This window comes from Bos mutus, chromosome X (assembly GCF_027580195.1).
Source record: "Bos mutus isolate GX-2022 chromosome X, NWIPB_WYAK_1.1, whole genome shotgun sequence".
In the NCBI taxonomy this organism is placed as follows: Eukaryota; Metazoa; Chordata; class Mammalia; order Artiodactyla; family Bovidae; genus Bos; species Bos mutus.
The window spans coordinates 121888534-121903602 of record NC_091646.1 but is presented as its reverse complement, the minus strand read 5'-3'; positions in this window follow the sequence as shown (position 1 = coordinate 121903602).

Here is a 15069-nt window from a genome sequence, read left to right as displayed (position 1 = left end):
TTGCCGCTTCCCTCAGATGCTTGATGACTCCCAGGTGCGCCCCATGCGTGCTGCTCAGGGCCCAGCCCGGCATGTAGAAGGACCAGGTGGACGAGCCAGTGTATGCCCCCAGAGGGTCCAGCCCCTGGATAAACTTGCGCAGAGCAGGTCCCAGAGAAGAGCAAATCTTTCATGACATTAGGAGCTGGCAATTTGGTTTTCCAAACTCAATCATGACCTGATTATTTCCAGCTCGAAAACACCCATGCATTATTGGCTCTCTGACAATACTTTTTAGTTGGAAGTGTTTAGGAAGAGAGCTTTCTGAATATCTGGCGTGGTGCATCTTTTTGGTCAGAATGTTAGTCAGTTTACATGGTCAGCATCATGACTACAAGATTTGTAATAAATGTCAACTGTGCCAGACTGTAAATTCTGTAACGTCTTCTTATGGTTGAGAGGAGAGAAGAAGAACAGCACGGAGTTTTCGTTACTGATTGCTAAGTAACTAAGTACCCTAGAACTTAGTGGTTTAAAGCAATAGCTATTTTACTTGCTTGTGATTTTGTGGGCACAGTGGGGATGGCTTGTCTCCCCTGGCCAATGTCTGGGTCCTCAGCTAGGTGGCTTGAACAACTGGGAAGTGGATGAGATGGCTCAGCTGGGGTCATATGCCTGGGCTGTCTGTTCTCTGCCATGTGACTGCTCCACATGGCTAGCTAGGCCACCCCATACTGACCTCAGAAGAGTCAAACTTCTTAACTGAGAGCTGGCTCCCTCTGAGATAGTGGAAGCTGCCAGGCCTCTCAAAGGCTTGGCCCAGAACAAGCATATTGTCATTTCCGCCATGTTCTACTGGTTCAAAGCAAGTCACAGGGCATGTCTAGATTCAAGGGGAAGGGAAATAGACTTCATCTCTTGATGCGGGAGCAAAGAATCTGTGGCCCTCTTTAATCTATTACAGAGAGAAAAGTGGAAAGAAAAATATTTATTCATGTTCTTCCCCGGTTCTTATCAGATTAAGTCAAGCCTGAACAGTCAATAGAACTCCCTGTGATTCCTTGTCTCTTCCTCTCAGTGGCCAATTTTTAACTTTGGGGGTAGAGAGTCAGCATGTGGTCTTTGAACCTTCAGCTGTACAGAGTCACTCACTCTTTTTATTTTCATTTTTTGAAACTTCCATTTTGCTTTCATATATATTTTGTTGTTTTCTAAAAAGAATTTAAGCACTATATAAATATATATTCACTTGCAAAGTTATGACAGTACTGTAGCCTCCACAGTAAAATGTAAAAACATTTTTTTACTTTGACCCTTCATCTACTCAATTTTCCAGAAGTAACAACTACAAATGGTTTATTGTGGCTCCCTTTATACTTTCTCTATATACATATATTCAAGAGTGTGTATATATGCTCATAGAGTTATTCTCCCTTAAACGAGATCCTACAGTCTGTACCATTCTGCAAACTGCTTTTTCTGTCTAATAATATAGCATGATGGTTGTTCCATATTCATATATCTACCCACTGTTTTGTTAAGTTGCTTTATGTTATTCCATTGAAGTGACACGGCGTAATTTATGCAATGACTTCCTGGGTAGTGGACTTTTAGTTGTGATTGTTGTTTCAATGACAAAAAGTGGTAGCTGAAATAAGTATTCTTGCATATATACCTTTTTGTACGTGTGCAGGTATTTTTAAGATAGTTGCCTGGAGGTGTAACAGTAGTTGAGTCAGAGAGTATGGGCATTTGCAATTTCAATAGTATACCAGCAGTCCCCAACCTTTTTGGCACCGGGAACTGGTTTCGTGGAAGACAATTTTTCCATGGACTTAGGAGAGGGGGATGATTCAAATGCATTACATTTATTGTGCACTTCAGTTCTATTATTATTAAATATTACATCAGCTCCACCTCAGATCATCAGGCAGTAGATCACGGAGGTTGGGGACCCTTGGTAGACAGTTGACTCTTAACATTGGAGAACCAAATTATATTTCTCCCACGCATTTTTCCACACCCTTGACAACATTGGCTATTACTCATGTTTGTAATTCTTCCAGGCTGACTGATGGATGAAAATGATACCTCACCATTGTATAGTACTTCTTTCCTGTAATAATTGGTTATTTATACTTCTTTCTTGAAACACGTTCTGTTAAAGTCACATTCCTTATAACTTTGCTAAATATTTGTGGGAAGGAATTCCCTGGTGGTCCAGTGGCTAAGACTTCACAGCCCCAGTGCAGTAGGCCCAGGCTTGATCCTTGGTCAGGGAACTAGATCCCACATGCCACAGCTAAACATCCTGCATGCTACAATGAAGACAGAAGATCCTGTGTGCTGAAACTAAAACCCAGTGCTGCCAAATAAATATTTCAAGAAGAAATTTGTGGGAGCTCCTGATTTATCAATCCCTTGTTATTGCCTACAGTTAAATTCCCAGATACGAAATTGCCAGGGCAAATGATTTATCTGTTACAGAGACTTTTGACATTTCCTAGTTGAACTGCTGTCAACTGTCTCAAGTCTTCCTTTAGACATTATTCTTGGAAGGGACTCATCTCCTCTCACTGATGAGCTGAGTCTCATTTCTTGCCATTATACAAGCTCTCTACATAAAGGAAATAAGGCTGAGAACTGTACACTAACACATTCTAAGGCTGTTGGTACCCAGCTGTCCTGACTTATTTCCCATATAATTAGCAAACTTCTTCCTGAATGTAGCTGAGCTGGTAGGTGGCTCATTGGTCAGGACGAGAGCTGAGAAAGATCTTGCATTCAATGATTATGCACTTTTTCTTGTTCCTGATGATTTAGGAAGGGAACATAGACTCTGGTTAGTGACTGAGCCGGTTGATGAGTACCTACCATGAACCAGGCACTGTTTCAGGCCCTGCAGCTTATGATTATGATCTGGAATCTCTAAGGATGTGTTTCATTTCTGAACATGGCATTACAGTTGAGGAAGCAGTTTCAGATTTTGTGTGTACGTGACTAGAATTTTAGGCTTTGTGAGGCTGGGTTACAGAACTGTATCATTTAACTGTTAAGTTTAGCCAACTATTTAACCTCTGAACCTCAACATGGCTCTTGCATTCTCTACTCACATAAGGTACAAAGACAGTTAAAAGTGTTTCTTTGTTAGACATAGCTGTAAGTGAAAGAGAAAACAGTAGTAAAAGTTGAAAAAGCAGATAACTTGTGGTGTGTGGACATGCACAGGAAATAAGCTACTCTTAAAGGAAATATGATTTAGGAGATAGCCAGGAGCTTGCACAAACATCTCTGTTGCTTGAGAAGTTAGAAATTATCTTCTGCATAGAATACATTTTAGACACATTTTATTAAAAACTGTTTCTACAGAAACAATTATGGTTAAAGAATTTGTGTTGAAGTTATCTGAAGCCTTTAAAAATCTAGAATGCTAAGTTTTGTACCATGAATGACTAAAGAACTGCTACTATAGGAGGTGGTTTTTGTTGTTGTTATTTGTTGAGTAGATTAGTGACTTGTAGGACAGGGAGGCCTGGTGTGCTGCAGTTCATGGGGTCACAAAGAGTTGGACACAACTTAGCAACTGAACAACCACAAAGTGACTTGTTCAGTTGAAACCTTTGAAGCAAATGTGGGGACCCTACACAGGCATAGCTTGTCTATGTTTGCTGTTGATGTTCATTAATGGAAGGGATATAGCTAATCCTGGTATGATGCAAGCACACGGGATTTAAAGCATGAATATTTTGAGTCCTGATTCTCTTCCTGATTGACTGTCACCTTCGGGAAGTCACCCAAATCTCAGAGCCTCATTTTCGTATCTGCAAAATTGTAGAAGCTGGCCACAGAATTTTAATGGGAAGGTACTTTGTAAATGTGAAATTGCTCTTCCAATGTGAGATTATTAATTTTCCATGATAATAAAAAGAGGGAAACAGACCACTCATTCATCCATCTATTAACAGTTTCTGATTACCTGCCATGAGCTTGGCACTGGGCTAAGTGGTGGAATAACAAAATAAACAAAATAAACAAGACCTGGTTTCTGCACTGTAGAAGTTTACAGGTCAGTGGACATGATGGTCAAGATAATGTCTAGTTCACTCAATGCTGTGCTGGAGCTGGCTCACTCAGGCTCCCAAGAGCTGCTAAATTTTCAGGAATTCTGCACATGAGTTGTTAAATACAGCTATTATTAAAAATTAAGATATAGTTGACAGCTATTATTCACGTATTCTATCTGTGCATTCACTGGCTTACTAAAATGTATTTGTAAGTCCCAAATCAATACTTGGGGCACTTTTGTGGTCATTTGCAGAGTTGTGAAAAACTCATGCAGAGTTGTGAAAAACCTGGGTTGCCTGACATGCATGTTCCCAGCTGAGATCAAACAAAGCTTTCTTATTCCAGCTCTCATACTGTAAACAAGTGTCTTTTTTGTGGTATATTTAGTGCCAGGTTTTCATACATTTTTATGCCTTTGGTGAGTGATTTCACTGTTTAAAATGGCTAAGGGTAGTGCTGAAGTGCTGTCTAATGTTCCTGAACACAGAAAGGCTGTGAGATGCCTTATGGAGAACTCACATGTGTGTTAGAGGAGCTCTGTTCAGGCCTGAGTCAGTCTGCTGGCCATGAGTTCGCTGTTCATGAATCAGCAAGATATATTAAATAAGATGTCTTTAAACAGAAACACACGTAAAACAAGGCTACACATCAATCAGTTGACAAAATGTTTTGACCCAGTGGCTTGGAGGAACCTACCCTCCACTTCCTCTAGAAGCAATGATTTAATATTTGCTAATTCAGTGTTTGCATCAACTTTACAGAACATAAATATCATGAATAATGAGAAGTGACTGTACACAAAAGGTAATAAATACTCAAAATGTTTCACTTCCTAATGACTTTGCTACCTATTGCTATGGTCTAAGCTCTTGAGGTGATTTATGTGTATTTTGTGTGTTTGTGTAGTAGAAATACTACACAATGGAAGGGCCTGCTGTGCATCTGTTTCTGAGTCCCCATGTCCGGTGATAACAGGCTGGTAGTTTGACACTGGCCACAGTGGGAGTATTTACACTACAGAAATTGGCAAATGCTACAAATCAAAGCTCTTGCTCCCTAGCCCCCAGACAGTTGTTAAGTATTTTTTGTTGTTGTTTAATTGCTAAGTTGTGTCCGACTCTTTGTGACCCCATGGACTGTCGCCCCCCAGGCTCCTCTGTCCATGGGATTCCTCAGTTAAGAATACTGGAGCGGGTTGCCATTTCCTTCTTCAAGGGATCTTTCCTACCCAGGGACTGAACTCACATCTCCTGCTTAGCAGGTGGATTCTTTACCACTGAAGCCACCAGGGAAGCCCGTTAAGTATTTACCAATACATGCTGCTAAGCTGCTAAGTCGCTTCAGTCGTGTCCGACTCTGTGCGACCCCATAGACGGCAGCACACCAGGCTCCCCCGTCCCTGGGATTCTCCAGGCAAGAACACTGGATTGGGTTGCCATTTCCTTCTCCAATGCATGAAAGTGAAAAGTGAAAGTGAAGTCGCTCAGTCATGTCCGACTCTTAGTGACCCCATGGACTGCAGCCCACCAGGCTCCTCCATGCATGGGATTTTCCAGGCAAGAGTATTGGAGTGGGGTGCCATTGCCTTCTCCACCAATACGTAACTGCCTTCATCTTTCTTTAGGGACCTAGCCTTGGGCTACTGGAGCCCACTTTCAGACACTAGGAGAATTAATGGGAGTGTATCTCTTCCTACCTCCACCGCAGATCCATTAGGGCATGACTACTGCTGGAGCTCTCTTGCCTCAAGCTAGGATTTACATTCCAGAGCTCTCCATGGGATCCGCATTAGCTGAGAGCCCCAGATACCTGAGATAACACCCTACTTAGACTTCTTCCCTTTCCCCATCCTGCTTCCCTCTTAGCCTTACTGGTTTCTCCTGGGAGCTCTTCGTTGATAAACTGTGTACCTATACACCCGAGCCTGAGGGTCTGCTGCTAGAGGACCCCATGTAAGAACAGAACTTTGACAAACCCAAGAAGCAAGTCTTGGGGTCAGCAATGGGTGTGTAGGTATCTTAGACTGACCCTGAGGATCTACTGGCAGATCTTGATTTTCTGGTTTTAATTCCTTCTTAAGAAGGCATTGCTTCCCAATTTTATCCTTCAATTTATACATTCTTATAATCTGTAAACAAGTGTGAATGAAAGTTCTTCAGGTTTTGCAGTGGCAACTTATGTGGTCAATGCATTCATGTTTTGATAAAATATGAAGGATTACTGGAGTGTCCTTTACTGAGCCTCGCTCATTGGTGGGTCTACCTCTGTTGAGCTCAGCTAGTGGCCTTGAACTCTGACATGTAATAATAAATCAAGCTTTCATCAAGTTCTTAGCTTGCTGAGAAACAAAAACCCTGTAAGCAATGCTGCAATAACTTTCTTTGAAATTCTAATTTGTTTTACTGTGATTAAAAAAAATGTGATAAGCAGGCAAGAAGTGCACCGTGTTGCTGTATACAACTGGAATATGATTTTCTAAAGACTTTCTTTATTTTCTAATTATTCTTGCGATAGAGTTAGCAAGTGCCAGTTCAGATGCAGGGTCTAGGTAATTGTGCAGTAATTAAATGCTTGCTTGGAAAAACAATTTTAGATCACCGAATTGCTTTACTGCATTTTGAAAAGCTGAAAGGGGCATTCAATCAGGTAGAGCCTGTGTGTTTGTCTTCTAAACCAGATTTGTCATAAATTATTCACAGGAGCAAAGACTGAATTTAAAAAGGAAGAAACTTGGGGCATAGGGCAATTATTGCTCCAACAGTCATTGTAGAGTTCAGCAGGCCTCATAAAAGGAGGCCTGTCTCGAAGATTCCTGGCAAGGTTTGGAGGATAAGGAAGTGCCTCTTTAGCAAATCCCATTTTAAACTGAGACCACTCATTGATTTGGGGAAGTTTGCTTCCTCTTCTGGATGCTGCCCCAGCTCAGACAGCCCTGTTCAATTACATAATTTAGAGGAAAGCATAAAAATATGATTTCACAACACATGACATAGGTGACAGAAATATTAGTATAAACACTGGGCATCACATGTAATTACTGCATACAAGAGAAAAGCTTCACTGAGGCTTCTGTTTTTATTATTTTTCACTTGCCCTGGAATTTTTTTGAGGAATAATTGACCTACAGTAAAATGCACACATCTTAAGTATGTAGTTTTCTTAATTTTTATCTATACACTCATACTGTGCTGTGCTCAGTTGCGTCCAACTCTTTGCAACCCCATGTCCTGTAGCCCACCAGGCTCCTCTGGCCATGGCATTTCCCAGGCAAGAATACTGGAGTGGGTTGCCATTTCCTCCTCCAGGGGATCCTCCCCATCCAGGGATCAAACACGCGTCTCCTGCATCTCCTGCATTGGCAGGCAGGTTCTTTCTCATCGAGCCACTTGGGAAGCCCATACACTTATATAACCACCACCTAAAGGTACAGAACAATTCTATCACCTGGGAAGTTCCCTGTGCTCCTTCCCAAGTAACACCCTCTCCCAGAGGTAACCACTCTTCTGACCGCTAACACTGCAGATTAGTTTCACCTGTTCTTGAAATTCATCTAAATGGATGTACTTGAAAATCTGGCTTCATTTGCCTCACATAACACATTTGAGATTGCTGTGGTATACATCAGTAGTTCATTCCTTTTTATTTCTAGGTAGTATCCAGTTGTATGAATGTACCACAGTTTACCTAGTTTCTTGCTGGTGAATTTTTCTGGGGTTTTGGTCTACTATGAGACAAGCTGATTTAAACATTCTTGTAGGAATATTTTTTTGGATAGTGTACAGAACACAGCTGCTTGGGTACCTATTTCTTAAGGATACACACCCAAGACCAGTAGTGCTGGGTCTCTTTAAAATTTACAAAACATACACACATAAAATTAAAATTGATACCAACTGGAAGGGTACATAAAAAGTGATTATGTATTGTTTGTTCCTGGCAAAGTGAGAACAAAACCTTGTACTGCCTGAAGACAATGTTTTAGCATTTAGACTTGGAATATCTCAAATTATTGCTTGGGAATTTGGAGATATAGTTCAGATTCTTTCTTGGTGAGATGAATACGGGTGCTGAATGTCTGAATGGATGGAAGTGCTCAGAAGTCCTTGCAACAGAATGCTTAGTACCTTGGAAATTGGATTAATTTGGGTTTCATCATTTAGAAACAGGATAGCTTGGTTCACCTTGAGATCACCCAAGGCCAAACAGAGTTATGTTGCATTGTTGGAAGAGATCCAAGCAGGATGGATTATGAGAGCTCAGTGCAGCCCAAGTGCCACGGGGTTACCAGAATTGGGCTGGATGGTCTCCAGGCAATCTTATTGCTGAGAGTTATTCTTTGCTACCAACCCGCTGATAATGGAGGTGGGCTGGAGACCAGCCTAACCACAGAACACCGGGCTGGTATACTTGTGAAGGGGTTATGGCGCCCCCTGGGGGACACTGAAATGTTCCTCCTGTAGACATAACTTGTCTGACTGAGGTCAAGTTTATTAAGTTATGTTGAATAATGTCTCAGACTTCACTCCTTCAGTAACTCTCTTCAAAGCTTTCAAAATAAATTTAGAATGTTTTGGAGTTTTATTGAGAACCATTCAATTCAGGGAAGGCTTAAGAGGGATATATGTGATGTTTAAGCTCTCGCAAGAGGGAGGGAAGACTCCTTTCCGGTTTATTTCTTGTAGAAAGGGTGTCACGTGATTGGATAGTTTCTAATTTTTGCCTTGTTACCGAAGGTGGTAGGATAAGACGACAACTTCATCCTCAAAGTTCTGCAGGCAAAATGCCTCTACAAAACGGCTGTGAGCCTTTTGTGTCTTGCTTGCTCAGGATGCAAAATGAGCGATTCTGAACCCACGCCAGAACCACCCTTCCCGTGAGCATTTGGAGGAGTGTGGGAGCATTTTTGATTGTCACAATGACTGGGGGGTGTGCTACTTCCAGTTGCTGAGGTCGAGGAGGGAGGGAAAATGTCTAGCACAAATTTTGTCCCATTCAAAATGCCAATAGGGCCCAGATGAGAAATATTTTTTCCCTCCTCAGGGGATACTGAGCCGTTTATATGCAATTCTTATTCAGAAGGTTTAAGAACATAAACAAAATATGTCAAGCAAGTGAAAGCAGACTTAGGGAGCTTACTGAGACAGAAGGAGTGAAGTCTGTTTTTGGACATTTTGAGCGTGTGATCACTTTACCCAAAGCAGAAATGGGGCAGTGCTCAGCCCTGACCTTAAGTGTAGTATGGAGATGGAGAAATTTGTTTTCCATGCTCTCCACCATCTCTTTATTCATTCTCCTCCAAACTTTCACTGATCCTGCTCTCCTTCTCCCATGCTCCCTGGGATAAGGAAGCAGCTGATAAATTCCTTAAGTTGTAAGAGTTTTCTCCTACTCCTCCCAATAGGATACCAAGAAGAGAAGAATCTCAAATGTTGGAATTTCACTTGTGGGCGAGGAAGGTAGGTGTTTTTGGCTGTGAGATCTTTCTAGAACTTCTTAAATTATGCCCAGGCAAGTAATAACTTATTTTTCTGTGAGGCTGGCTTTAGATGTGGAAACTAAAGTATTAGAATTTGTTGTAACTATGGCAAAGAGATGGAAGGAGGGACAGGACAATTTTGTGAATTTATGGCAGATGACTGGGTTGAACAAGACTCTTTTGAAGTATAAAGTTTAGAAAGTGTCATGTCCAGGTTCGATGCACGACATTGGATGCTTGGGGCTGGTGCACTGGGACCACCCAGAGGGATGGTATGGGGAGGGAGGAGGGAGGAGGGTTCAGGATGGGGAACACGTGTATACCTGTGGAGGATTCATGTTGATATATGGCAAAACCAATACAATATTATAAAGTTAAAAAAATAAAAAAATAAAGAAAAACAAAGTGTCATGTACTGTGTAAATGTAAAGTACTCTGCAATTTTGATGTATTTTTTTAAATCATATTGGATCTTCCTTGTATTTCTCATAACACATATTTCAGAACCTTGCACAAAATATCCATTCAGTAAACGTGCCCTAGATGAAACACATGATTAGGCATAAGGAGTTGCAGTGAAGATTATGAAATAAGGTCACACGTTGCCATATTTATTGATAGCCTGACATGCCTTAACTTGGATGGAGCTACCCACTGAGAAGGAGATTTTGCTGCAGTATTCTTTATGCTTCTATTAAGTATTTCCAGGAAGGAAATTCTCATTTTGCCTTTGCAAAAAGGATTGGTGAGCCCTCTCTCTCAGGTTTCCAAATGACATGAAATTATTCTGTCTCTATTTAATATATGAAAGAAGGCTTGGGGGGTCACCACTAGTACCATCATCATCCAGGGCCTGAGCCAACTGGTGAACATGAAAACCTAATTACAAGAGCCCCTGGGATTGTTGGACCCAAGATTCTAGGATCAGACTATTACAAATATCCTGATCATTTCCTTCTTTGTTTGGGAGAGAATGACAAATGACAAGATCTTAAGTATCACCTGCATTTGTTGAGCACCTCTTGCTCCAGCCGCTGTGCTATGCACCAGGCACGCAAGGTTGAGTGTGGCACAGCCACTGTCTCCATGGTGCTCACGTAGTCTGGGGAGGGTGTTGGCTAGGGGAGCGTCAAAAGTTTGGTTGCAGATTATAGTCACCTGGAGAACTTTAAGTTGCACAATAAAATAAGAATTTGGGGGAACTCAGACTTTCATATTTTTTAAAGTTCCCCAGGTGATTTCAAAGTGCAGCTGAGGTAGAGAAACACTAGGGAAGGGGGAAGAGACAAATCTGTAAAGGGAAATTTTAAAACATGCAAAGTGTTAGGTAGAGGTAAAAACAAAGTGCTGCTGGAGGAACACACAGGAAGCGAAAATAACACTTATATCCAATAGAAGCTCTCTGTGTCATCAGAAGAATTAGACGAGCGCTGACAAACTGGTGAACTCTGGAAATAAGAAAGGGTGGTATTTGAATAGTTTTCTGCTGGAACAAGTTTCCCTTTGCATTTTAATCTTTACTGGTGATTTTGGGGGTTTGAAAATGAAATCTGATAATTTGTGCAGCATACTTCCCACTCTTTTCTTTTTCTTGCCTCCTTTCCCTTTCTTTACTACAACCTCTGGCGCACACATGGTACACTGAATGCTAGGTATAGGTTGGTGGTTGCTAATATATTAAAATTAAAAGGGCAAATGAAAGCTTACTGTTTCTCTCTGCTTGTGAGAAAGCACTTTAATATAAGTATGTGGCTACTGTCGTATGGCTAAGCCTAGACCTGAAAATAGTAATTAAAAAGACCCACTTAATGTATCAAATTTCTCAGTCTAAATGCATTAACTGTGATTCTTGTAACACATCTCTAAGAAAAGCATTATTATCTCTAGTTAATGGATGAAAAAACCAAGGCCTAGAGGAAAAATAACTTGCCAAATCCACATGTCTATTTGGTGGCAGAGATGGGATTCAAATCCATGTCACTCTGACTTGAGAGTGTTGCTTCCCATTTTGCATTTGAGCTTGTTATATCTGCCAAAGGACTATATTGAGGTAGTGATGTTGATGTGTTTATGGGACACATTGCAATGTCACACTGAAACAATGAAGCTAGTAACTAATTTTTTTAGTTACTAAAATATGGTTTTACCAACATCATTACCATACCACCATCACTGAATGAATAGACCTGCTGGCTAGGTTCAGTTCAGTTCAATCGCTCAGTCATGTCTGACTCCTTGCGACCCCATGAACTGCAGCATGCCAGGCCTCCCTGTCCATCACCAGCTCCTGCAGTTCACTCAGACTCAAGTCCATCGAGTTGGTGATGCCATCCAGCCATCTCATCCTCTGGCGTCCCCTTCTCCTCCTGCCCCCAATCCCTCCCAGCATCAGAGTCTTTTCCAATGAGTCAACTCTTCACATGAGGTGGCCAGAGTATTGGAGTTTCAGCTTTAGCATCATTCCTTCCAAAGAACACCCAGGACTGATCTCCTTTAGGATGGACTGGTTGGATTTCCTTGTAGTCCAAGGGACTCTCAAGAGTCTTCTCCAACACCACAGTTCAAAAGTATCAATTCTTCGGTGCTCAGCTTTCTTCACAGTCCAAATCTCACATCCATACATGACCACTGGAAAAACCATAGCCTTGACTAGACGGACCTTTGTTGGCAAAGTAATGTCTCTGCTTTTGAATATGCTATCTAGGTTGGTCATAACTTTCCTTCCAAGGAGTAAGCGTCTTTTAATTTCATGGCTGCAGTCACCATCTGCAGTGATTTTGGAGCCCCAAAAAACAAAGTCTGACACTGTTTCCACTGCTTCCCCATCTATTTCCCATGAAGTGATGGGACCAGATGCCATGATCTTTGTTTTCTGAATGTTGAGCTTTAAGCCAACTTTTTCACTCTCCTCTTTCACTTTCATCAAGAGGCTCTTTAGTTCCTCTTCACTTTCTGCCATAAGGGTGGTGTCATCTGCATATCTGAGGTTATTGATATTTCTCACGGCAATCTTGATTCCAGCTTGTGCTTCTTCCAGCCCAGTGTTTCTCATGATGTACTCTGTATATAAATTAAATAAGCAGGGTGACAATATACAGCCTTGACGTACTCCTTTTCCTATTTGGAACCAGTCTGTTGTTCCATGTCCAGTTCTAACTGTTGCTTCCTGACCTGCATATAGGTTTCTCAAGAGGCAGGTCAGGTGGTCTGATATTCCCATCTCTTGAAGAATTTTCCACAGTTTATTGTGATCCACACAGTCAAAGGCTTTGGCATAGTCAATAAAGCAGAAATAGATGTTTTTCTGGAACTCTTGCTTTTTCAAGGATCCAGTGGATGTTGGCAATTTGATCTCTGGTTCCTCTGCCTTTTCTAAAACCAGATTGAACACTCTTGGATAAATCTCAGTGGAAAGGGGAGGTATCTTGTAGGGATAACAGATTTGAAGCTTCACTGGGGTGTGAGATTATAAAAATAATAAGAGTTATTAAGTATCTAACTGGATTTTTAGTGGAAAAAGCAGAGGACAGGATTTAATTGAGCATGGTAGAGGAACAAGCACTTTCCAGAATGTAACAAAGTAATTATACTAATCTCCCTGTAGAGACTTATTGCATGTAAAGACTCATTGCCACAAGATCATTAATGTGATCTGCTAAGTCACTTCAGTTGTGTCCAACTCTGTGCGACCCCATAGACGGCAGCCCACCAGGCTCCCCCGTCCCTGGGATTCTCCAGGCAAGAACACTGGATCTGAGCTTCTGAAATGTGATCTGATGTGAGCTTCTGGATGTGATCTGAGCTTCTGAAAACTGAAAGCAGAATGAAAAACAACCTAAACTCTAAAAAGCAAACAAACCAACATGACCACAGAAGCCAAATGCTATGGGCTGAATGTTTGTGTCCCCTCAAAATTCATATGCTGAAACCTAACCCTCAGTGCCATGGAATTAGGAGGTGGAGGCTTTTGAGAGGGTGATTAGTTGTGAGGATGGAGCCCCCATGAACGGGATTTGTGCCCTTATGAAATAGACTGGGAGAGTTCCCTCACTCCGTGTGAGGGCATGGTAAGAGGACCCTGACGTATGAACTAGGAAGTGGGCCCTTACCAGACACAGAAGCTGCCAGTGCCTTGATCTTAGACTTCCAGCTTCCAGAACTGTGAGAAATACGTTTTTCTTATTTTTGACTCACCTAGTCTATGATATTCTGTTGTAAAGGCCCAAACAGTTTCAGATACCTAGAGATTGTGCCATTTTTTCTTTTTTCTTGAAGAAAACGATTGAATTGGTTTTTAAGCTTTATTTTAAAGACTATTTTTTAAAGTCTTATAATATTTATAATAACATTCGTGTTTTTTTTTTTTTTTTTGACTACAGGAATTCCCATTTACCTATGTCTTTCTTGCACCATTCAGGCAGAGTGAAACCTTTTTAAACAAATTCCCCACAAGGTAGGCTGGTTGTAGCAGGAAAATAGAGAGAAAGCCATGACATTTTACAGCTTTTGAATTTCTAGATAGATTCAGAGAAAAGGCATTGAACTTTAACAGAATGTTTTTTTAAAACAGTAATGGAGCAAAATTGTATGCTAGAAACAGCAGTTCTCAGGCTTCTCCTAGCATCGGCATCAGCAGAAAGTGCTTTAAAATTTACCAGTACCTGTATTTTAACTGAAAAGATTCAAGTGTAATTGATTTTTGGTGGGCATTCATATATATATTTATAAATTCCCCAGGTAATGCTAACATGCAAGCAGGGTGGAGAACCAATGCCTTAAAACTGTTGTTCCCAAACTTTGGTGCATGTTAGAATCACCTCAGGGGGCTAAAATCATCAACGCCAAGGTTGTACCTGTACCAATGAAACTGGAATGTGTGGAGTGGGCACCTAGGTGCCTTAAACAGTAGATTTAGGAAGAAATCCTGGTGAAAGTTCTACTACTTTACACTTAGAAGTTTCCACAGGTTAACAAGTGAGAGGAGAGGTGAAATAGAGAGAGACAGTAGCTTAGACATTAATAATGTCCTTGAGAAGGACATTTTTGACCCCCATCTCCCACATCCCCATCAGACCATGAAGTGGGTATGGGTAGTCATGTGCTGGTAAATGTTTAACAGATGGAAAAACAAAGAAAAGAAGCCTCAATTATAGTGTTTTCCACTTTCTCTTGTATAAATACTCCCACCATGCATGGCCAATTTCAAGTTACCAAGACAACATCATTGACTGGAGTTGGAAAGAAATACACACAATTGGCTCTAGCGAATCTGTAGGAGCTGGCTCAGGCATGCCACTGGGTATGACCATGAGAAATCCTTCACCCAAGTTTGGGAATCTGCGGGCAGAGAATCTCGTACTCTATTTCTAGGCTTGAACCAGAAAAGACATCAAAGAGCCTAAGGATTCCCCAGAATGTGTCATCTAGAGTGGAAATGGGGGCCCATTTAGGAGGGTCCAGGTGGCCAGGGCATACGATCAACTCTCACATCTCTTGGCCCTCCCTAGTGGTAGAAGAGAAGATTCAGATTTTCCTGTACCCTGAGAGCA